General features: G+C 36.6%; 1 long non-coding RNA gene and 1 pseudogene across 1 annotated transcript; both read right to left on the bottom strand.

The window, feature by feature from the left end:
- Positions 1–3,088: 3,088 nt before the first annotated feature.
- On the bottom strand, positions 3,089–23,464 carry LOC138830205 (uncharacterized). Its single transcript, XR_011372920.1, has 3 exons — positions 23,337–23,464; positions 21,625–21,758; positions 3,089–3,162 (listed from the first exon to the last, which is right to left on the bottom strand). It is a non-coding gene; the product is annotated as an uncharacterized lncRNA (long non-coding RNA).
- Positions 9,164–9,260, bottom strand: LOC138830222 (U6 spliceosomal RNA; annotated as a pseudogene).
- Positions 23,465–25,454: the final 1,990 nt, after the last annotated feature.

The raw sequence follows: 25,454 nt of genomic DNA on the forward strand, positions 1-25,454 counted from the left end.
TATCTCCGGTGTTCGGGGGAGGGGTGTCCTTCCCTCCTCTGCTCCCTTTGAGAAGGAGTGAGGATGTTAGTTTTGTACTCATGCTGGAGTGTGGGTTACTGGGTAGCCTCTGGTCTGCTATCTGCAGGATGAAGATATCTGCTACTTGTCAGTTCTTGCTCATGTTGAGTAAAATCTGCTTGCCCGCTGCATCTGGCACATTTGTCCCAGACTCTCTGGGTTGTAGTTATGGCGGCTATGGATGGCACCAAGGCCGCCACAGCAACCTCAGCCATGGCTGCTGGAAAATGCTCAGATCTGTCTCCTTACCTGGATTTTTCCTCTCTGCCCAAACTCTCTGTAATGTGATGGCACACTTGTTGTGCCTAGGACTGTTCATTGGAACACTAGAACTGCTTTCTATGCAAGAGCTTGTTTAGCCACCAGATTCTCCTCCCCCATCTTCTCGAAATTTCTGAAGGTGTTTAAATATTACTGGAATTGTTTTGGAATAAATAATGTTCACCTTCACTATCTTGAGAAAGAAGAATTGGTTTCTCAGCATTATAGGTAAGAACTTGAGTGAAAGAAACAAAAAGAAAAATGAGGAACAACTCAACACATACATTCAAAAGAAACAAAACAACCCAAGAAAACACCAATTAACTCAGTACTCAAGAACCTGCAGGAAATGCAAAGATTTTTTTTTTAATAGCTATGATAAGCTTATGAAAATCCTGACTACGAGGGAGTCTACTTTTGTGAGGATAGTGGTTAAAGCTCAGACTGGACAGAAAGATCTGTACACAATGCCAGGCACTTGTTTTTCTAAATTCCAGGAAGAATAACATAAAGTAGACTGAGCCCGCTATCATACACAAGTAGGAAGCAAGATTCTATCTGAAAGTTAATCAGGATAATTTAGGGCTGGGGGCATGCCAAAGTGATAAGAACATCCATTTAGGAGACACAAGACACTCAATTCAAATTCCAATCTTATGTGTATTAAAGAAAAAAAGGTATGACTTTAAATAATGGGAATAATTGCAAGATTTGAATATTTGAGTGGAGAAAAATCCATGAGAGAGGTAGAGTTTACCCATGTTGTAATACTTTCTACTTAAGTGATGATATTATGTGGTACTCCAGACATAACAGAGTTACCTTGCAAATGAGCGTGGATGTGCATTTGGGTGAAGGAAATACTCTATTTACATAGGTGTAAATTAAATACTTTTTGGGGGTAGATTTTAGTTCTTGTACTAAGAGCCTGGGTGATATCTCTGAGTCTTTTCTCTCAAGGCTATCACTCTACTACTATGAGCTACAGTTCCAATTCTGATTTTCTGTTGGTTGTTTGGAGATAAGGGGCTCATGGACTTTCCTGACCAGGATGGTTTCAAAACCATGATCATCAGATCTCAGCCTCCTGAGTAACCAGGATTCTAGGCCTGAGTCGTCCATGTTTTTAATAATTTAGTAAATTGTACAGTTACAGAAGTTATAATTTATCATTATAACCTTTATAATATGTGTTTATATTTATATCAATGCATACATATAGAAATTTTTAACATATTTTTGTATCTACAGTAGATTTACGAAATCATCCTTCATTATAAAATAACATGGAAACAAGTTTAATGAGGAGCAAAACAAAGGGAATTGTCACATGTTTCTTGTTGTTGAATGAAATATGAATTGCGAGAATCAGTTTGAGAAAACCATTTAACAAAATGGATAATGGCTATTAATTCCAATCCCTTTATTTGCCCATATTGTGCATCCTCACACATGAGTGTCAAAGTCAAACCACACTTTTTTGCCTTTGTATTTAAATCACATGTTATAATTTAGGGGATAGGTAAAGTAATCAAATAAAGATTAAAATAATACTAAGTGAGGCTATGAGTTAGAGCTGAAAATTATTTTAAATATGTTAATAGCTAATTTAATTCCATATCTCTTACTTTTGCTCTATTGTCATATACCTCATTCACACATTAGGAAAGTACATAGAAGGTTCTCACTAAATTATGTGTAAAATTATGAAAAATGTATTAAAAGAATATGGGCACATCGGGGCTGCGAAAGTGGCTCAGTGGTAGAGCTCTTGCCTTGCATGCCTGAGGCCATGGGTTTGATTTCTCAGCATCACATAAGCAAAAAGAAGAAAGCCAGAAGTGACTCTGTGGTAGATTGCTAGCCTTGAGCAAAAAAGCTGAGGGACAACACCAGAGGAGCCCAGAGTTCAGGCCCCTCGACCGGAAAGAAAACAATAACAACAACAAAAGAATATGGGCACAGTATGGTTTTAGCTGATTGGTACCTGTAGGGGGTAGTGTGTTTTTGAGGACCTGAAAAACGTTGTGATGTAGATGAAGGAAGGGATGTGCTAATTCTGGAAAATTGGCTAGAGGATTGCTCACAGAAAAACAGTGATTAATTTTTCCAAAAGGTTAGAGTAAAATCACTCTCACAATCATGTTCACTACTGCACTATTCACCGTAGAGAATTTATGGAAACAGCCCAGATGCACTTTAGCAGAAGGATGGTTGGAGAAAGTGTTGCACATATACACAATTGGATTGCACCCATCCATGATAAAGTCTGTTACAGCATTTGCAAGAAATGGATAGAACTAAAATTATGTTAAATAAACGAAGTCACAGCCAGACACAAAAAGAACGTGTATTTAGAAGCCAGAATTTTATGCAAGTTAAAAAACAGTATTAATCAAAGCATGCTATTTGTAGAGGAGTATTTAACAGGTGTAATTTCTTATAAAATTGAACTTTTAATCCAACAAAATGAATACCAGGAGGCTACCACTTGGAAAATGTGAGGGAAAATCAAAGGGAAGAAATAAAGAGACTGATGGAAGTAGAGAGTGAAGCTATAATATTCAATGCAGATAGTATGAAACTAATAAAAACGAAAGTGGGTTGAGGTTTGGAAGGATGTGAGAAAGTTATGTAAAGATCCATTGTACTTATAAACTGATTCGTTGAATGGAAAACATTTCGTACACCTATTTAATAAAAATATAATTAAAAACAATGGAGACATCTGATCTTAAACCATGAGTCAATATGATACTTGCCTTCTCAGAAATTTACTTTGCAGGTATTTTCCTCATAATGACAGAAAAGTGAACAATGCAATACATCACTTTGCATATCCTAAATAGATAATATAAATATCACAGTAAAAATATTAGAATATATCACATGATAAAATAAAAGGTAGAAAGTATCAAACTCTGATTGTTTTTCCAAGTACTTTACCTTTGGTATCTAATTTAATCCTCACAATAATCCCATAAAGTGAAACTATTTATATTTTTAATTCTAAGATGATGATATTTAAGTCTTCAGAGTTGGAATTACTAGTACAACATTCTACACACGGTAAGTGTTAGCCTGCGTTCCATTCCCACTATATGAACTAACCTCATTCTATTTTATAACTAAATACCAGCACTCAGTCTACTAATTCTAGGAAAATTCCCAAAATTATTGTGCACACTCTAATAATATTTTCTTTATCTTTGTTAGAAAATAAGTAACTAAGACGGACACCGGTGGCTCACGCCTATCATGCTAGCTACTCAGGAGGCTGAGATCTGAGTATTGTGGTTCAAAGCCAGCTTGGACAGGACAGACTTTGAGATCCTTATCTCTAATAAACCACTAGTAAACTGGAAGTGGCACTGTGGTCCAAGTGGTAGAGCACTCGCCTTGAGTGGAAGAGCGCAGGAACAACACCCAAGCCCAGAGTTCAAGCCCCATGACCAACAACAACAAAAAAAGAAAATAAGTAACTGTAAGAAGAAAACTCCATGTTCATAATCAATTTATACCTCCTTGGTGAAAGGAACTGCTAAACTATAACATTCTTGATTTCTAGCTCAAAACAGTAGAAATCATATTTTATGCCTTCACTCAACACTGCACTGCCTGGGGACCCCATCTCTGGTTAACAAGTCTTACTGAAAGAATGACCTGCCCAATTCCTGATGGAAACAGACTGCAGGTCTTTTGGAGCAATCGTTTCCACATTGTAGCTCACCTAAATTTTTTTTACCATTTGAAGTATTTTGATTGCTTTTTATACCCACCATTTTGAGAGAAATGTACTACTTTAAAATGTTATTAAAGAAAGAATGATATAAAATCACATTTGACCCCAGATAAATATTTTACCTTTCATATACCCAAAAATGCAGTCTTACCTATCATTAATGTTAGGAATGACAGGTTAAAAATCATTGACACCAAGACCTAATTATGAATTAAAGACTCTCCAACTTGTGAATACAATCGGTTTAAAAAGACATCAACACTACTGCATTTTTAAGTCCCTATGATAATGATAATGATTCGCTATGATAATCATAATGATAAACTATTACCACTTAAAAATAACTCATTTTCTTGGGAGTAGGACGAAAAGCACAAGGTTAATCCTAATCATTTTAAAAGACCTTTATTTAAAAGTTCACTCATAACTATAAAGATTCTAAAACTAACTGAAGTAGAGAGGAAATAATTTAACTGCATCATCTACATTCAATAGACTATTAATAGAAAACAAAATTATACTAATAATTAGCTTACCCAATTCACTTAATTCTTTTATTCTATTCCATTTACTTTCATAAAAACTGGGTTTTCATAAAATGAAGCATAAAAAAGCGTATATACCAACTTACATTTTCAGAACTTAACAATATTTCAGAAATTTTAGCTCTACAGTCAATGAACTGAAATAATACTAAAATATTCAAAGGATTTTCAGAAATTGCAAGACTTGCTCTGAGATGTTATGTATATTGGAACAGATATTCAAAAAGCCTTATTTGTTAAAGTTGCCATAGTTTCTCCCACAAAAGAGCCATTAGTAAAGATACCTGTGCATGTACAAAACACCTTCAAATGCATCCACAATATGGACATAACACTTGCTTTTTGTTTGTTCGTTTTTGAAAGGAATATCTAACAAGCATATCCCCAATACTTATTTTCAATGAATAAGATGGGATATTCAAACATAATATGGGTTGGATTATCTCTTAGTGAGAATAGATATAATCTTGCAAAGAAAGTGATTTTCAACAGAAATCTGGAAAGAGTTTATCCAACTTGTGCTTCACAGGAATAAGCAGAGAGTAATACCTGTTTGGTCAAGTCGGTCCAAATCACTCTATGAGTGTATCTTGAAAGTATAACCAATTTAAGAGGTCAAATATGTATTTTGTACTGACAATCATCTTATAGCAACAACTTACTAACTAATTATGTCTGTATCTTCTTACCTAACATACAATAAGAGCTGAAAGCGGTCTCTTTTTCTAACTTAATATTATAAATGCTTTGATTATGATGTTATTATTAGACAAATAATATGTACAAAGGCTGGTTCCACTGAAATGACATGACATGACAGAACACTGATAAATAAAAATATTGCAACACAGTTAGCTTTTTTCAGCCTCACCCTGTCCACATTGGCAAGCAACATTGAAACAGCACATGCACACATATACACATACACACATGTTCGCACATGTACACACACATATACACGCATGCTAAATTCAGGGTTTATTGTACAAAAAAGTCCACATAAAATATTAGTGATTAGGACAAATGATAATATGCCTTATTACAAAATATTACATAAACCATTACCACGCATGTTACATTTTACCTGCCTCTCCACATGTGACCACTTAATTTAGTTTTAATTAATTAATTACCTTATTAATTAATTTATTTGTTTGGTGCTACTACTAGGGCTTGAACTCAGGGCCTGGCTTTGTCCCAGAATTTATTTTTTGTTTCAATTTTCTCAAGGCTAGCATTTTACTGCTTGTACCACAGCTCCATTTCTAGGTTTTGCTGGTTACTTTCAAATCAGAATCTAATGGACTGTTTTTTCTTGGTCTGCTTTCAAACCACAATTCTCAGATTTCATCTTTCTTATTAACTACTACCTAAGACATAAGCCATCAGTGTGGCTTCTACTTTTTCCTATATAGTTATCTAATGCACATACTTAGATGGTAATTTTAAAATGAGAGTATAGAAGCAAAATGTACAGTGATGATACTGTCCTGTCAGAAATTCAAGTTAGTAATATAAATTTATTCTTAAAACCATACATAAAAAAATACCATGATATAGTGTAAGAGAACTCACTATTGAACATAGGAGCCTTAAGAGCTTTCTAATAGATCCATTATTTATTGGTACCCAACATTAGAAAAATGTATGCGGCATTGGTAAAATAGAAGTCCTTTGCATGACTACATACATTCCTTGTTTTTATAAGACACTTGCTTTCATCTAAAAAGTAGGCCTGACTATTGTCTTCATGTGATTTTGATGATTGAAAGTGCTTAGTGAGAAGGTCAAAATGTATTAGTAGTCCTTCACTATCAATTCTCATTTTCTTCTTGAAGAATATAATAATCAAATCAATAGTTCAGAATCGGCAAGCAATACTTCAGAATCATGCTTCCAGTGCAAGTGGATCACCAGTAAGAAATCCTCAATACCAATTTCCACAAAGTTTTGTCACAGATACAATCTCCCTGCCTTCTCTAGCTGCTTTACTACCCTCTTATCCTTCATTGTACAAGAAAAGTATGATTCAACTGATTTCAGTCACATCTGTTACTAGAACTATCAAGGATTTATTTTACTGTCTGTAGGTTGGTAAAGTTATGTCTCTTTACATAGGCTACTAAAAATGTATTTACTAACTTCAAGTAAATACATAAATTCGATTTCCATCTCTTTTAAAAAATAAAATTTTGTTTGCTCTACAAATTGATCAGAGGCATGGATTTTGTGGCTAGCTACGTCATTACACATCTGTCTCTTTCTTTCTCTCTCCATTTCATGGTTCTCATATATAACACGATTGCTCTATAATTATCCTAATTTATTTTGCTTTTATATTTTTGGTTGTATCATTTCACTTTTTGCTCTGCCATTTCCCAAATCATTTATATGGAAGGCATTATTTCCTATTTTCTCATGCCTAGAATAAGCTGCACATGAAGACATCACTGGTCCTCATTTTCAGTGTGTACATTTGAATATGGAGGAATATCTTTCCTCTGCTCTCCATCAATTCCCTATTCTCCAGTTAGAATAATTTCGAATAGTAAAATTGGAAAAAGAGAAAATAAATCATGGTGAATAAACAGTTGCAGAAAATTCACCAGATATTTCTGACCAGTTCAACCAATGTGAACTATTAGGGAAATACATGGACACCTCATTCCCACTGGCACTCAAAGTCTCTGATTAGGCAATTCTTAGGAATATGGGGAACAAGATGAAAAAGTAAGGAATGGTATCAATTGCAAGAAAAAAAAATTGGAGAAGGATCCAAGTAACTTTCTTCATTGGGCTGTTGAAAATATTCAGCTTACTACAGTGCGGAGACTTCTTTCCCAAAAGGCCACGTATGTGAATAGTAGTGATGATGATCAGTATACCCCTCTTCAAGAAGCCTACGGTGGACACTTAGACATTGTCAGTGAGTTGGTGTCTCAAGCGGCACATGCAATAACTGTAGATGACTGGACACCCCTGAACAGTGCATACACGTGGAATAATAACAGAGTGGCTTCTTTCTTACTTCATCATGATACAGATACCAATGCCCATACTAAAGGACTTTTTTTAAAAAATTTTTTTTTGTCTGGTCGTGGGGCCTGAACTCTGGGCCTGGACGCTGTCCCTCATCTCTTCAGCTCAAGGCTAGCACTCTACCACTTGAGCCACAGCACCACTTCCTGCTTTTTTTCCTGCTTATGTGGTGCTGAAGAATTGAACCTTGGGCCTCATGTATGCAAGGCCAGCGCTCTACCACTGAGCCACTTTCCCAACCCAAATATTTTTGTTTGTTTGATTTTTGTTGTTGTTGTGTTTTTTTTTTTTGGTCGGTCATGGGGCTTGAGCTCTGGGCTTGGGTGCTGTCCCTGTGCTCTTCAGCTCAAGGGGAGTTCTCTACCACTTGAGCCACAGTAACACATCCCCAAACTAAAGGACTCTTGACACCCTTATAGCTTGCTGTTGAGAATTGAGATAGCAAAGATACGCTGGATCGCCTTCTGTTGAACCATTATATAAATCCAGGCCTGAAGAACAACATAGAAGAAACTCTATTTGATATTACCAAAAGCATAAGTATGTATCACTACCTGTATGAAGTTGTAAAAGGCTGTACAAATTGTTCACCGAAGTCCTAATGATCGAGTTAAGTTTCTTAAATTTCAAAAATGCAAGTTCATCTTTTGTGTCCCTACAAAATATTTTCACAATCCAAATAAGAGCAATATCTTTTTTTTTGGTCCGTCATGGGGCTTGAACTCTGGGCCTGGAGCTATCCCTGTGATCTTCAGCTCAAGGTGAGCCCTCTACCACTTGAGACACAGCTGCACTTCCAGTTTTCTAGTGGTTTATTTGAGATAAGAGTACCACAGACTTTCCTTCCCAGGCTGGCTTTGAACCATGATCCTCAGATCTCAGTCTCCTGTTTAGCTAGGATTATAGGCATGAACCACCAGTGCCCAGCAGCACCAATATTTTACTGTAAAAATTCATGGATTCCGCGGAATTCTTCCAAGTGAATTGCCTGCCTTGGATGGAAAAATGTATTCAATAGATTTTGTAAACATGTATAATAATTTGTTCAGAGTTTGTGATTTTTTAATAAGAAATAATTTTAATTTACCTGTTGAAATGAGTAGTACAGAAACTAAAATATTTCTGGTGCTTCTCTGAAAAAGTATATTTTAAAATATTCTATATTCTATATTTGCATAATGTTCATAATTTATTTTCTCCTAGATATACATTGAATTCTTTATTATTTTATAATATATAGGTTCATTAATGTGTCCTTTCCGATTGTATTCCATATAGAAACAGTTTGATTCCTTTTTTTCTAGGTCTTAATATTATTTTTCTTTGGGATAAAATTACAATGTTGTCTAATTTGAAAAGTTTTGTAAAGTTTATGCTATGTAAACGCCTTTCTGAGGTGATTTAATACACTGATGTCAAACTAAATTTAATTATATGAATTATGTGTATTATTACACTTGTAATTTTGTAATCAACTTTTTAATCACTTTTTTTCATTTCTTGAATCTGAAGAATGAAAAATATGGAATACTTCTCAAATTTTCATATTATCCTTGTCCAAGTGCCATGTTAATCTCTGTATTGTAATTTGAGTATACGTGCTGCTGAAGCATGTAGTATCCTCTAAATTTAATAGTTAATGATGCAATCTTTATACAGGCTTATATCTATGGGTGCTTACTTGTAACAATGAAACCTTATTGTTCCTAACAATGCTATTGATCGATCTTATTTCCCTAAAATTCTGTGAATATTGGAAAAAATTATATTGATCACTCGATTGCTCACATTTGCAAACTTTTTTTCCAATGAATATCTTAAGTCTTTTTATTTGGAATTTGATCATACTCTCTATTATTTATAGTTACGTCCAAAGGTGATGGCTTTTTCAAGTACTTATTTATCCAGCTTTGTGGACCTAATGGATTCAAACTAAGCGTTGCTTAAGAGCTACTTCTAAACTTCTTCAGCTCACATTTTCCCAAATGAGGTGTTACTGGAACAAATGACTACCTGAGCCTTTACCTTTCTTCCATGTGGGAACAGACCAACCAGAATACCTTACCCTGACAGCAAAGATTTTCTTACTAGAACAAAACTAATCTTGGTTACAAGGGATCATAGAGAGATGAACAGTTCAAACAGAACTGTTCAGACGAGAAGGTATTTTATCAAAATATAATTGTTTATTATACCTTCCATTTAAAAGTAGCTAAAGCCAAGAAGGTGAAAAAATTGTTCGTATGCATGATTACTGAATGTCCTGTCCTGTCTGTAAGTTCCTGGCAGGAACTTACACTACTGCCTTTTTATCACCAAATATTTTCGTAGTTGCAGGAGAAGTGCATATGTTTCTCCTCGTTATTAGGCATTAAATTGATAATGTTTTAATCACAGTGTTTCCTCTTGCCTCCATGCTGTAAATCTACAAATGATAAAGCTTTAGATCTAACTCTTTCAAACACTGAAGTAGAGATAATGGAATCATACTTTAAAACAGAGTTGCCTTTGTTAAAGTAACTACAACAGAACAATACAAAACTTGTGTCTTTTAATCATATTATATATAGTTATATTTTATATTATATGTGCTGATTTTATATTTCACACAATGAAACTTACTAGAATTAGTTGATAATTTGACAAATAAATTGATATTTATTTACTCCAATAAATAGAATTGGAATATAAATATTTAGGTTTCAAATATGTATTAGACTAGAAAACGTATCAATGCAAACTTTTTAGTATAAACTTGTGATACATTATAACTCTTCTTGGTCTTCTGAATCCACATGATAAAAAAACAATGTTTTCCTCTAATCTGTAATGGATTTTACTCTGAAACTCTGTTTATTGTTTTAACTCGCTTGTCCCAAACTGTTTTTGTCCATATTTCTGAAGCATTCTTACTGATTATGCCCAAATTTTGCTAAGATGTCTAAAAAATATTATTCTTCTGCAGTACCCATGGGTCCTAGGATCCCAAGGCCCATTTTCCTGCATCATCAGATAACAGGGGCAAGACATTTCACCAAGGCCCATGCAATATATCAAAACAAAGTAATTGAAGACCCATCTCAATTTCGCATTTCCTATATTTCAGGGCTCCAATTCCTTGAGATGCAGGAATTAGCAGTAAGCAATTGTGAAATGCAAGGCAACTTAAAATGAAGGTTGAGATCACACAATTTGAGAGAAAGTACTGTAATTCAAAATTCAACTTACAAATGACCAGCCCATATGAGTGAACAAGTTCACAAAGTGTCATAAGATTATTTTTAATACCCCTCACGTATGATTAACGAAGGATTTTATTCCTACATTATTGGGCCAAAAAATAGTTCCTAGAAGGATAGATCTATAATTGCTCTACCAAAGCCCGAAAACTTGACTTAGAGGTCAAATGTAATTCAGAAAAAATATTTGAAGCACTAAGGAGTGCTTCAAAACACTGGGACTTCAGTACAACATGGTTCTGTGGTATAAAAATGTCACTCTCAAACCAATGATAATCTACATTTAATCTCCTGAAAGTATATTCCTTTTCAAATAAATTTTTAAAAATCATTTTCGCCCTTACTTCATTGTTGGTGGGAATGTAAACTTGTTCAACCACTTTGGAAAGCAGTATGGAGGTTCCTCAAAAGACTTCACATAGATTTCCCCTATGACCCAGCAATCCCACTTTTGGGCATTTACCCAAATGTTTACAAACAAGACCACACTAAAGCTACCAGCACAACAATGTTTATTGCAGCATTATTTACCATTGCTAAGATATGGAACCGACCCAGATGTCCCTCAGTAGATGAATGGATCAAGAAAATGTGGTATATATACACAATGGAATTCTATGCCTCCATCAGAAAGAATGACATTGCCCCATTTGTTAGGAAATGGAAAAACTTGGAAAAAAATAAATTAAGTGAAGGAAGCCAGGCCCAAAGAAACATAGGTACCATGGTTTCCCTTATTTGCAATATCTAGTATATGTATGAGTCAAGCGGAAAAGGTCAGATAATGTGAGGTCAGGAAAATGAACCCTTAGATATGTATTTTAATGTTTTTTTTCTTTCATGCATGTGTTTCTAACGCATTTATAAGATTATCTCTTTGTTGCTTTGTATGTCCCTCCCCCACAGTATAACCCCTGCTTTCACTATATTTGATGTCAGTATAACTTGTGGAGGAGATGGGGAAAAACCAGTGTTTAAGGATACAGGTGGACCTCTTGCAACAATGAGAATTACAAGTTGTCATGTCCAAAACGAGCTTTACAACGTCGGTGCGGGGGGGGGGGGGAAGGAGAAGGATTGGGATTGGGGGGAAGGGGGAGGCTGGCAAGGGATGTGAAGGGTAAACCAAAGGAGGAGGCTGCAATGCTTGGTAAGAAATGTACGCATTATCCTGCCCATGTAATTGTAACCCCTCTGTACAGTATGTTCACAAATAAAATTAAATTAAATTTAAAAAAATCACTTTCGCCAAAATAACATTTGACAAGTTGATGATACTTAGTGACATTACAAGTTTTTCAAGTGTAGGGAGCAAGTTACAATAGAGTTGAATTATTTACTCAGCACTAATGCCAAACATGTTCAACAATTCATTAAAGTGTAGAAATAGTACCACCCACAATTTGTGTTTTTCAGTATGGGCCTTTCAGAAATGTGTTTAATATGTCAGCCTCCTAAATTTCAAACCCAAACGTTAGCTAATAAATTTCATCATTTAATAAGGTACATTTTAAACAATCACAAATAGTTGCCTCATCATATGTTATTTTATGTTTTCCCTCTGTCTAACATAGTAAGAAATATGACTTTAAGTCTTGAATATGGGTACTAATCTGAGATATGACAAACATAATATCTGTCTTCTATTTCTATCATATTCCTATCTAGGAATAAATTTTAATTTTCTTCTTTTTCCAAAACTTATAGGTAGTAGAAAATATTATTCCATGTAAAATAAAAGAATCACACGATTGTACAAAGCCATTTATAAAAATGCATAGTTAGGAATACATTCTAAGCCATTTTTTAACTTTCTTTTTGACTAAAGATTAACCTTTCAAACGGTTGAGAAAAAATCATGTTTAGGTGCTTCCCGTCTCCAGTCTTACAAATTGTTGCTGCAGATGAATGAATTATGGAAATATAAGCTGACATTATTTCAAGAATATGCAGGATTGAAACTCCATGAAATGTATATAAACCTTTCAAAGTATTAATAGACAGTTTAACAGAATGACTATCAGAAGTTGAAACCAAAGAGGAATTATAGTAAAAACATAGAATGAATGAAAAATGAACACGGAGCAAATACAGCTACAATACTGAATGTACACATATGATGAAGGAAGTGGTAAATTGGAAATAAATCTTGGAGAAAGGGTTGGTTGAGAATGATAGAAGGAGTGACTCTGATCTAGGAACATTTGACAATTAGATGGATATATTTAATTGTAACACAATTGCACAAACTTTTAAAATTCAGTTAAAAACACAACTAGAAACAAAAACACACAAAAATCACAACCAAACAGCAATCTCTAGAGAGTATGAATATGAGTACTCAAAATTTTAATCAGTTAATGAAGGGCAGAATTGGGAAAATCAAACAAAGCTGTTCAAAGAGGGAAGTTTGGGATAGGGGAGAATTTTGAACAGAATTAAATAGATTGTCTAAGGTTATAAATCACCTATATCTGCTGCATACAGTATCTTACTTCTACGAGTTTTCTGTCTGAACTGGATAATCCAGTCCTGAGAAACACTTGGTAGCTTGTGAGGTAGAATGGAAGAAACAAGATCAAGAACGCATTACTTCACTGGAGAGAAAACGATCCTCTATATTTTCTCTAATCTCTCTTCACTACTCTTTCTTCATACTTTTAAGTCAATTGATTTTGAATTATATTTTTCCTTCTTTCTCTGGCAAAGTAATTTGTCAAAGTAATTTCATTAAATATTATTTGCCATTTTCTTCTTTCATGCTGTTTAATTGGCCAAGCGAGTCCATAAAACTTTCCTCTTGTATTTGGTTGCCATGAAACAACATCTATGTTAATAAGGAGAAATCTAATATAAAACTTTGTATCCAGAAAACAGTCCAAGATGCTGTGATCACAAATATTTGGCTATATATTTTTTTCTTTTACCTTGAAAGACTTCTTGTGTCTAAAGTGCCCACAAAAATAAGTACTCCATCACTTGTTGGTTCAATCAGAATTGTCTAACCTCAAAGATATATTTTGCTAAGAAGATGCTTAGATGAAACCAAAAAATACTGCACTTTTTAATCTTCTCTCTTAAGATTCTCCTTAGATACCATATCAGGAACAGTGAAGTTATTCTATGCAAAATTATTTTAATAGATTATTTTTCTCTTGGTCTTGCATTTGTTCACCAAGATTTATGGAGGAGAATAGAGTTAAATCACCCATACCTTGGAAGAAAGTGTCTGTTACAAAAGGAAAATGCTTCTATGTCCTACTCTTAGGTCTTGCCAGAGTTCAAATTAATCACAGCTTCTTGGCTTCCAGTCTAGTGAAGCTGAAGGACCATACGGGCTCCACCACTGCTACATCTTCATTATTTCTCTTTTAAAACTCTTCAAGTTGCCTCATTTGGATGTGGAATGTATTTTCATGTCTTCATTCAATCAGTTCTGCATTGTAGTGAGCCAAATGGGCTCTGTAAAATCACTTTAGGGAGTAAAAATACTAACACAATTTACATCAAAAAGTTTTGGCCTCCCTTCACTGCTGAAGTCAATACGCTTAGCTAAGGCTTCTAAGAAAAATTATTTATTAAGTTTTCCATTTGCTCAATTCTTTTCTGAACTTTTTGGCATATGTAATAAAAGAAGTCTAGACTACCTCATATTAATAAGAATATTATTTTTTGTGAGCCACTTAGAAATGTGAAATCATTGGTTTGAAGTATCCAATCAAATATTTTTCTGTGTTTCACTGCTTCACGTCCAAAGACATTGTGGAAAGTGTTACAAACAGAAATGTGTAATCCCAACACCTTCTTTCATTGTGGAGGGCACTTTCTCGCTAAATATTTTGACTCAAATTATCTTTTTCAGAGAATTACTTTTTGTAATTGAAGGTACATTCACAAATTTTGATGCCTTATTTTTTAAAGAACTTTTAATTTAAATTCCAATACAACCTTCTTTCAAACAGTGAGAATATAGTTCCTGGGTAAGGACAATTCCAAGGGAACCTACAGGATTTACAGCAAGGTTTCTGAGGTTTGTTTGTTTAGTTTGAGCCATCTTCATCCACATTGCTCCTTCTCTACTAAGTCTCCTTGGATTTCTTTGCATGAAAGCCTATTCTTCCAGGCAATTTTAAATTTTCTTAATAGGCTAAGTTATTAAAAATTTTGAACTATAAAATTTTACCTGTCATAAATTTAAAACTGTTGAAAATCCTTTATCAGAACCGCAAATTCACCAATCCTAATGCCACCTTTACCATCAAAATGTTAACATGCTGTTTTCATGATATAGTATCCATGAAGCTCTTATTTTCCAGTGGCTTTGTTATGCATATATGTAACCATATTAGCTGAAGCTAAGCAAAATGAATTCCAAGATATGGAACCAGATTTTTTTTTCATTTGTGGTTGTTGTTTTTGATGAACTATGTGATTTCTGTTTTCTTTGGGGTTTTCCCCTATGGTTTATCCCTGCTGTATGGTGAGACAATGGTGAGGCAAAGGACAAAAGGTAACCCAATGCAATAGCAATACTCACAAGACAATATGTTGGAAATGTACTTTACAACTTGTGAGGGGTAAAGGGGTGAAGGAAAACTGTGAGAAAAATGAGGGAGGGGTAACAAGTTTGAAATGTTTTTTATTCACTACCTTACAATTAGTGTAAAGTCACTGTACATCAATTTGATAATAAAATTGAAAAAATAAGCTGCGTAAAATGTAATTTTACTGTATTGGCACAGTAAATATTATTCTTTATGTAGTAACATTTTAAAAATCAATAATATTTGGCTTCTAATTTGAATTAATTACCCCTTATTTATCAGAGGTTCATCAACTTGAATGTTATCCAACTAGACACTATTTTCACAATATACTTGCCAAATTTTTCAAAAAAGAATAAATTTAGTACTTTCTCATTCTAAAACAGAAAACAGGGTCTGGGAAGATGGCTCAGTGGTAGAGCGCTTGCCTTGCATGCCTGAGGCCCTGGGTTCAATTTCTCAGCACCACATAAGCAAAAAGAAAAAAGCCGGAAGCTCAAGTGGTAGAGCGCTAGCCTTGAGCTGAAGAGCTGAGGGACAGCGCCCAGGCCCAGAGTTCAGGCCCCACGACCAGACCCAGTTTAATACTATGGAAACCCATAATTTTAAAAGTAAGTAAGTTTTTAAGAGGACAGAATATATGTGTTCTTCAAAATTCCTATGACTAACTACTCATTTTTAAATTCTCAACATTCCTAAGAGATTCAAAACAGTACCTGTTTGCATGTTAAGTAATTCTGCAATAGATGAAGTTTCCAATGGGGTGTTACAGATTGAGAAGTAAACAGAAAAATAGCCACATTCTTGTAGAGGATAAAACTGTGAAGCATGTGTAATAATTAATTCTTCAAGAGTAAGCAATTGTCTATAAGAGTAAGCTATTATGTCTATGACCATCAATCCCAAGATTTATGCCATAAAGTCATCCTAGCCCAACAGTTTCCAACTTGTAAGGGACACCTTAAAATTCCTTAATTCACATCATGAATACCTTATCTCTATTTTGAAAAAATACTACACCTCTGCTAATGTGACACCCTCCTTGTTCTGAAAAGAACACCACAATAAACTGAGCTGCATCATTTTTCCTCCACTGGTATTCTTGAGATCAGAACACTTGCAAAAATTATTTATATTTAGACTTTTTTAACTATCATAGATATTCAGTATGCTAAGATAGGAAAATTATGATTCAAAGCCCACCCAGGCAGGAAGGTTTCTTAGAATCTTATCTCCAAAAAACTTCTCTGCAAAAGTCAGACTCAAGTGGCACTGAGGTTGAAGTGGTAGGGCTTGAGCCTTGAGCATAAACAGGATCAGAGACCCTGTCCATGCCAAGAGTTCAAGTTCTAGGATGAACCAATAAAAAAAAAACTGAAAAAAAACCCAAACCTAGCATTTTTCTCCATGTATACAGAGGCACGTAAATAAGGAAATGGCTTCCTGTGATACATATAGGTAGAAGAAAGAAGATGTCACACAATTACTCTCTTCATACTATATTAAACCAAACCTTTAAAAATTGGTTTTTCTAAATGTATAAATTAATGTCATCCATTTTTGGCAACTCTGTCTAGATTATTCATATTAACATGGTATACATGAACTCTGCGAATTATCTATTAACTATGTTCTAATTATAACTGTCGTGAAAGAATATCTAGGCAAATAGAATGCCAGAATTATTTGTGAATTTTTCAATTAATTCCTCTACTTTGAAAGAATTTTGTAGTATCCTATAGAATATGAAATTACAAACAATTCCAAAAAATATATTTTAAATCTAAATTCTAATTTAACAAGGTCTACAAAATCCTACATTAGACGAACTTTGCTATTTCTCCAGTCTTAAGCTTTTGTAATCCTTCAACATTTATTTGGAATCCAACAGAATGAGGGATGGGAATCATGAGTTCTTTTGCATCTACGAATGTTCTGTAATGATGAGAGCATTTAAAACACAAGTGAGGATATATATGCGGTGCATTCAATAGGAAACTTGACTTCTCAAAACATAATGACAAAATTAGGCCAAACTTCCAACTTTGTATTCCTTTCTTGTTGTTTGGTTTGTTTTACTGAGACAAAATTATTCTACCTGGTCCAGGGAAGGTATCATTATGTAATTCCACTCTCTTATCTCTTGTCTGAGTGCTAGAATTCCAGGCTTGTATCACATTGCCCTGCCATAGTTTGTTTATTTAATCTAGAAACAGACTAGAAATTCTGAACTTCTCCTATGATTTTATCCACTAGACTGACTGCTCAGAATGTTTATGTACTATTTTCAAAGGTGTTTTAACATTTGACACAGGATATGAACATTTTCAGATGCACCTGCTGGCTTCCATGATTCATTCCACTATGTATCCTATCGCGTTAAGAATGATTGCTTGACTCTCTTACTATCTCTGGTCCCTACCTATGTAATATTCTCAACTTCTGGGGGAAAGTTCACTTGAGGGCTTTCTAATATTAAAAATTATCACTTGATTCTAGTCTTACTCAGGACCAATTTTCTATTGTTTTCTAACTTTTCTACATATTCTGAGAGTTGTTTCATTTGTGTATTTTTGTGTGCACCTATAAGTGCCTCTGTGTGTATGTGTATGTTTGTATGTATGTATGTATGCAAAAACTTAAAGCTGTAATTCAGCAATCTCCCTCGTGACCAGTATCCCAGCTTTGGCTGGTTAATTATAGGTAGTGTCTCAAAGCCTATACTGTCCAAGCTGGATGCAAATTGAACTTCCCAGACTCCTTTACATTCTTAGGTTTTATTTTTCTAGGAGTATCAACTTTTAAACTTCAAACACTTTTGTGAGTGTAAAGTCTAACTGTAGCCCAGATTTTTAACTCAAGAATTCATATAAAGATAGGTGAACATATACATTACATATCCTGGGTGTACACTGTTAGAAATGTGATCATAAACCAAGTTGTTGTGAGATCTGAGGATTGGGTTTTAAAGTCAGCATGGGTAGGAAAGTCCTGGAGACTCTTTTCTCCAATAATTACCAGAAAACTGGAAGCGGCACTGCAGCTCAAGTGGAAGAGCACTAGCCTTGAGCTGCGTTTCAGAGGGACAGCACCCTGTCCCATATTTCAATTGCCATGAAAAACAACAACAATAAAAAGGAATATAAGAAAAGGAAAGAAAAAGAAATGTGATCTTAGCCACCAGGTTCATTGCTAGTATAATTCCTGTTCCCTCAAGATAGACTCTTTTTTTCCAGTTATGTCTGTTCTCCCATATGTGACTTGCATTGGAAAAAGAATCATTCTTCCATTCTCCTTTTTGCACATTTACATGATTAGCAAGCGTGATTTAGAAAGGGAGTGGCCTCATGCTTCGTGTTCCACTTAGGAGTAATGCTTTCTCTATATCACTCCCATAAATCTACATATGGGACTTGGCTTTATTGTTTCGATTTTTTATTTGTAGAGTCTTGTATATTGTATTGAACACTTATACATAAACACAGAACTTCTTTTTCTCCTATAATTGCTATTGTTTCTTTTACGGTTAACTCATGTACAGTTGGGAAATTAATGCACAGCATATAGACTCACAAAAAATTATCTGAGAACCTTCTTACCATTTAAAATTCACCTTAATTTACAGAGCACATGAGAAGTTTGAACAAAATATTCTCATGGATAATGTATTTATAAGCAATTTAAATTGCATATTTCTTTACTAAGTTGTCTCTGAAACACGTGTTACCTCATGTCCAAAAGTGTCTTTGTGCTATTTCAATGAAGCCAGAAAACATTCATTTCTTTCTGGAGCAGCACCATAAATTGTTACTGGAAGTAGGTGGAAGTAACTGTTACTGGATGTGGAAACTGATCCCAGGAGAGGAATTTAACATAGAGAAATGACAAAGTTCAAGTTAACTATTGCGTTCCTTTGTACTGTACAAGAAAAGAATCCAAGGCTGGAAGGAAACTCTGTCCCTGACTTTTTTGAGTGTATCCTTTACTCATATAAAACTTGTCTGTAAACTTCTGGTTGAGAGTTTTGCAAAAGGAAACAATATGCCATTTGAAAGCAGGCATAGAACAAAAGGAAATAACTTTGTTTTAAAAGTATTCTACTGCAAAGAATCAAAGACATGGAGGTTTTAAAGTGTCTTATGGATGGATGTTTCACTCCTGAGATGATTCTCTTGTTGCAGAAATCAGTTTTCAATTCCTTTAGTCTGGTCTTGAGTTTTCCATAGCAGTAAGAATTCCAAAAAAGCAGGATCCAGTGAGTATGATCAGCAAAAGCAGCCTCTTCTCAGACCACCACTATTTTAAGTAGAGTACCAAAGAAATACCCAGGGTTTGTTTTGTTTGCTTGTTTGTTTAGTTTGTGCTGGTTCTGGGGCTTGAACTTAGAGACTGGCCCCTGTCCCTGAATAGTTGTCTTTCTTTCCGACCTGGCCCAAACCTAGTACTCCACTGCTTGAGCCAAAACTCCACTTCTGGCTTTTTTGGTGTTTAATTACACATAAGTGTTTGACAGACTCTCTTGCCTGGGTTGGCTTTGAACTAAGACAGTAAGAAAGCTAGGTGACATCAACTCTATGGACTTCTCTTTTGAACCTAGAAATATTAGATGAAGTTTATTATAAAGCTAATATTTGACAATTTTTAAAGACGAGAATATGTTTATCAAAGAAGCCATAACAAATAACTCAGTAAAAGTAGGTGCACTACTAAATCATTTGGGAAGATTAATATTGACTTCATCATTCCTTTGGGGGAAACTTAAACCTATATTTGCACTTTTTTGTGGGGATTGAACCTTAATCCTGGGCACTGTCTCTCAGCTCTTCAGCACAACTTGAGCACTCTACCACTTTAGCTACAGCATAACTTCTGGGTTCCTGGCGTTAATTGAAGATAAGTGTTTCATGGACTTTCCTGACCAGGCTGGCTTTGAACCACAATCCTCTGGACTCAACATCCTGCGTAGCTAGGATTACAGGCATGAGCCACCAGCACCCCACTCATATTTGCATTTATGTGCACTTAATGTCACTATGTAGACAAAGAATGGAAATATGAACCATATGATGTGACATTGCAGCTTTTCAGAATAATTAAGGTAGCAATAAATATGTCCTTTTCCATTTTGTTACATAAATGACTCATGAACTATGGGACTCTTACATTAGCATCCTCTTTCATCTTTGTAGGTGTATTTAGTATTAGGAAATGTTCATAGATAAATACAGCAAGACAGATTTTTAGAAAGCAAAGGAGATCAGGTATGAAAGATCAGCATAGAAGGAGATACATTCATCACACAGAGATTTAGAACTAGCCTAGGAGATTTTGAATGCCAAAGGCAATGAGGAATAAGCCTAGTTGATAACTAGTTCTTTAATAAGCAAAAATGGTTCCCTAGAACGGTTTCTGCTATACCTTAGTTACTATCATTTATTCTTTCCATCTGGTGTTATTCCTTCTCTTCTGTCACAACGGTTAATTAGCCTCTGCCTTTTTTGTAAGACGACTGGCCAAAATAGTTTCTGAATCTCACTTACACTATCCTTTTCATTGTGATTAGCAGTGACCCCACTCAAAAGCCTGGAATCTTTGAATTTCCAGAATTAATCTTCACCTGACATCTAAGCACATTCCTAGCATTAATTGCTGTTACCCAATGAACAAAACATTTTTTTTCAACACAGTATCCTAACATAGGTAAAGTACATGTATTAGGAACTATTGTCAGGTATCAGTATGGAAGGAGCAATTATATATTCCAAGTATGGGTTCTTTATTTCGCATTTACTAACTAAATGTTCATTGTTGTTGTTGCTGTTGTTTTGGCAGTCCTGGGGCTGAAACTCGGTGCTTGGGAATTATTCTTCAGCGTTTTTTTTTCCTCAAGGCTAACCCTCCACCAGTTGAGGCACAGGACCACTTCCAGTGTTTCCTTTTCAATTTATGTGGTACTGAGCAATTGAACCCAGGGTTTCATGCATGCTAGGCAATCACCATACCATGAAGCCACATTCCCAGAACCCTAAATGGCTTTCTTAAGATGGCATTACATTTTCATTCTATAACTCTATATCATAATTTTAGCCAGGAATTTTTGCTAGAAAAGAGCATTGAACACAGTACTGAGTCCAGTAAGGCTAGATGGACAATGGATAACTGTCACAGTGTAGCCAGGGCACAGAGGGACTTACCTCATGGAGCTGGTACAACAGACTGAGCGAGACAGCTCTTGACCCACAGCCTACCTCGAGAATGAGAGGACCACCTTGGTTCCAGCCACAGGCGGATGCTGGACCACCTGCTCCAGCACCCATTGAATCAGTTCCTGAGAGAGAAAGCGAAAGAAAGAAGGTCAGAATTACACTTAAGCCAGGTGCTGGTGTCTCAGGCCTATAATCCTAAGTACAATGGAGGCTGAGATATGAAGAATGTGGTTTATAGCCAGCCTGGGTAGGAACACCTGTGAGACTCTTATCTCCAAAGAACAACCAAAAAACTGGAAGTGGTGCTGTGACTCAAGTGGTAGAGTGGTAGCTTTGAGCTGAGGAGCTCAGGGAGCTGCCCTAGGCCCAAAGTTCAAGCCTCATGACTGAAAAGAAGTGGACTTCCCACCACAAGAAGTGGACTGAATAGCACCCATTGTCCTAGGAAGCATGGCAGAGAAGTCAGGCCGAGCTTCCTGTCAGCTGGGAGTCATTAGTAGGTCACCCAGCTTCTCTATGCCTCAGTTTCCCCAGCTTCAAAACTGAACAAAGTGAAGGATCCTGTTACTCATGGGGATAGAGTAATAAAGAAAGAGAGCCATGTTTTGTTTCATAATCCCATAACTGTTGCACTGTTAATAACACACACCATCTGAGAACTTTCCGGGTATCTTCCTATCATATGCTCACAGAATTGCCAAGAACAGTATCAGATGGCCCCTCCCTCTGTGCCTGTCCCTGCTCCAGAGATCCCTCTGTATCAATCTCTTGTTTCCTCACAACTGTCCCATGAAGAGATTGAAGTCCAATGGTTGAGGCCCAACCCAGAGATTCACCACTGGTCAAGAATTGGCTGCCGTGGACTGAGTTTGGAACAATCCATCTAAACCAATCACTGAGCATGTCGCTACATATCTACCCTCCCAACTACAGAAGAATGGGCCTCGTGGCTCAGGCCTGTCACAGATCGGAGGACCATGATCCAGCCCAGAATGAGCATATACTAATTCTCTATCTCAGAAATGCCCAAGACAGAAAAGCTTGACTCGCATGGTAGAAGACTTGACTGACAAGCCTAAGGCTATGAGGTCAAACCCTAATATACCAAAAAGAACCAGAGTCCCAGTGCCAGAGGCTCATGCCTATAATACTAGGTACTCAGGACGCTGAGATCTGAAGATCACAGCGCAAGATTTAAAATAGGGTTGGCCTTGCCCATCAGACATCATTATGAGAAGACCCAGAGACTGACATATGCTGTTGCGCTCCATACTAGCAGAACTCATATCATTATTAAGAGTTGGCCATGCTCTCTGTCCTCCTGGGAAGCCATCCCCTGCAGGCCACACTCCCAGATCCTCCCAAGCTCCCACTGCCACCAACCAGGCCAAGGGAGTACACAGCTCCATTGCACACAGATCCCTTGTTCTTGTAATTTAAGTGTGCTGTGTCCCCTTCAAGCCTCTCACCCTTCCAGGCCCCCAGACCTCAGCTGTGAAGCCCATACATGCCCCAAAGATAACAGGTAGAAGTTACCAAAGCATTCGGCCTCCTTGTTCCAACCCAATTCTACATACACACACACACACACACACACACACACACACACACACACACACACACACACACACACACACATCCAGACAGGTGACAGAAGACTCCTCCATGCAGTACCTGCAATTTGCCAACTGATCACTCACCTGAGCACAGTCAGGCTGTACAAGGAAAAAGATTATCTCTCTGTCTCTGTCTCTGTCTCTGTCTCTCTGTCTCTCTGTCTCTGTCTCTGTCTCTCTCTGTCTCTGTCTCTGTCTCTGTCTCTCTGTCTCTCTCTGTCTCTCTCTGTCTCTCTCTCTCTCTCTGTCTGTCTGTCTCTCTCTCTCCATCTCTCTGTCTTCAGGTGAAAGTTTGACTGAGCACAGAAGACAAGGGCTCACACAGCAAGGGTGTCTATCTTCTGCATCCAACACCTCCCATCCCCAGAAAAAAATGAAAAAAACCCAGAAGGTAGGTGTAGACATGCTGCTCCCCACCTCTGATTAAAGCCACTGGGCTCCCACCAGGGAGTGGAAGGGCGCAGATGTGCTGCTGTGTGGCTCCCACTGCTCCAGGCCAGATCTTTGGCGCCCACTCCTCACCCAACCTGCATCTCCCCGTATCCTGGACATTAGCCGCTGGGGAGGGGGGTGGCATCCTCGGGTCAACCCCCACCCCCACCCCTGGGGCACATTTGTGGCAGAGCGTGGGCCAGACTGTGGGGCACAGGGAAGGCGCGGTCCGGGTCGGAGGGGAGGTAGTGGTGTCAACAAACAGAGAGAATCAAGGTGCTAGTGGGCAGCAAGGAATGTGGGCGTGGCCACCATTCTTGTATCCCATTGGTCAGAAAGAACCATGAAACAATAGAGGTGTGGCTGGAATCTTCTGATGCAGGCAGAATGGGTGGAGTCAAAATGAAGGCAGCCCCTTTCCCAGGGAACTCTGTCCAATCCAGTTGGGGACAAGAGAGTGACCCACTTTAGCCAGATGGCTGCACAGATTGTTGTGTATGTCTGTTTGTTCGCAGACCTTGAACTCAGGATCAGGGCACAATCTGTGAGTTGTTTTTGATCAAGGCTAGCTCTCTACCACTGGAGCCACACGGCTTTAGTTCTGTCTTTGATGGCACAAGTTGGACAGGAGTCTCAAGGACTGTCCTGCCTAGGGTGACTTTGACCATGATCTTCCTTTCACAGCCTTGTAAGTTTTAAGGAGGACTGCTGAGAGCCACTGATGCCTGGTTTTGCTGATGTTCTTGGACAGACCTGTGAGTTCCCTATCCTCAGGTTTAAGTGGTAGGAGCTGGAGCCCACAGCTTGAATCCTGGGCTGCCACCAACAAATGGCAGGAGATCCTATGAAATTCATTCCTATTCATATGATTACCAAAGGAATGTGCTGTATGTCATGATTAAATGGGCAGTACTTGAATGATTCGAGGATAAAATTATACACAATTACATAATAGGACACTGGTCGATATTAATTAATACTTTATGAAGCATTTAAACAATCACCTTCATTAAATGGAGGCCAAATGAAATACCTACAAATTGGGCATCACATAGCATAGAGATGCCATTTTTTTTCCGCCAGGACTGGGATTTGAACTCATAGTCTAGGTAACCCTGCTGTTGCACTTTGTGGGAAGGGGAAGCTTGCCTCCTTGAATTTAAGAAATTCCAGTCTGTTTTTTAGGCCTGAAATCGATGCCCACAACTAGAAAACATACTATTTGTTTACATTTTAAATATATGATTTATATTTTTAAACATATGTTGATTCCATATTGCATTCAGTGTAGCTATTTTATTTTTTGTTTTATTCATGTACTGACGTCTCATTTTATTAACTATTATGACACATAGAACAGTGATTACATTGATTACATAGGATATAGGTTTGCATATGTATTGCACATCCTTCCTGACACCCAGGACTTTCACAGAAAAGGAAAACATGTGTCACCATCAGCTTCTTACTACACGATTCATTTTTTGGGAGTGCTAGCATTTGAACTCACAGCCTTTAAGGCCCAATTCATGAATGGGTGAGTGTCAGCCTGCCATCCTGTGGCAAATTGAGCTGACAGGCAGTCCCGAGTACCTGAGATTGAGCCCCAGCGGTTGACAAAATAAGAACAGATTGACATACAGATGGTAGTAAATGTATATCTTTATAGAGTGCCAGAGATGTCTATACATTATTCAGTTATATAGACTACATTCCTACCAATTCTTGGGTATTTATAATGCCTCCATATAATTAATGTTATTGTTTTCA

Source organism: Dipodomys merriami, unplaced genomic scaffold, assembly GCF_024711535.1.
Source record: "Dipodomys merriami isolate MVZ:Mamm:240054 unplaced genomic scaffold, mDipMer1.0.p SCAF_186, whole genome shotgun sequence".
Lineage (NCBI taxonomy): Eukaryota > Metazoa > Chordata > Mammalia > Rodentia > Heteromyidae > Dipodomys > Dipodomys merriami.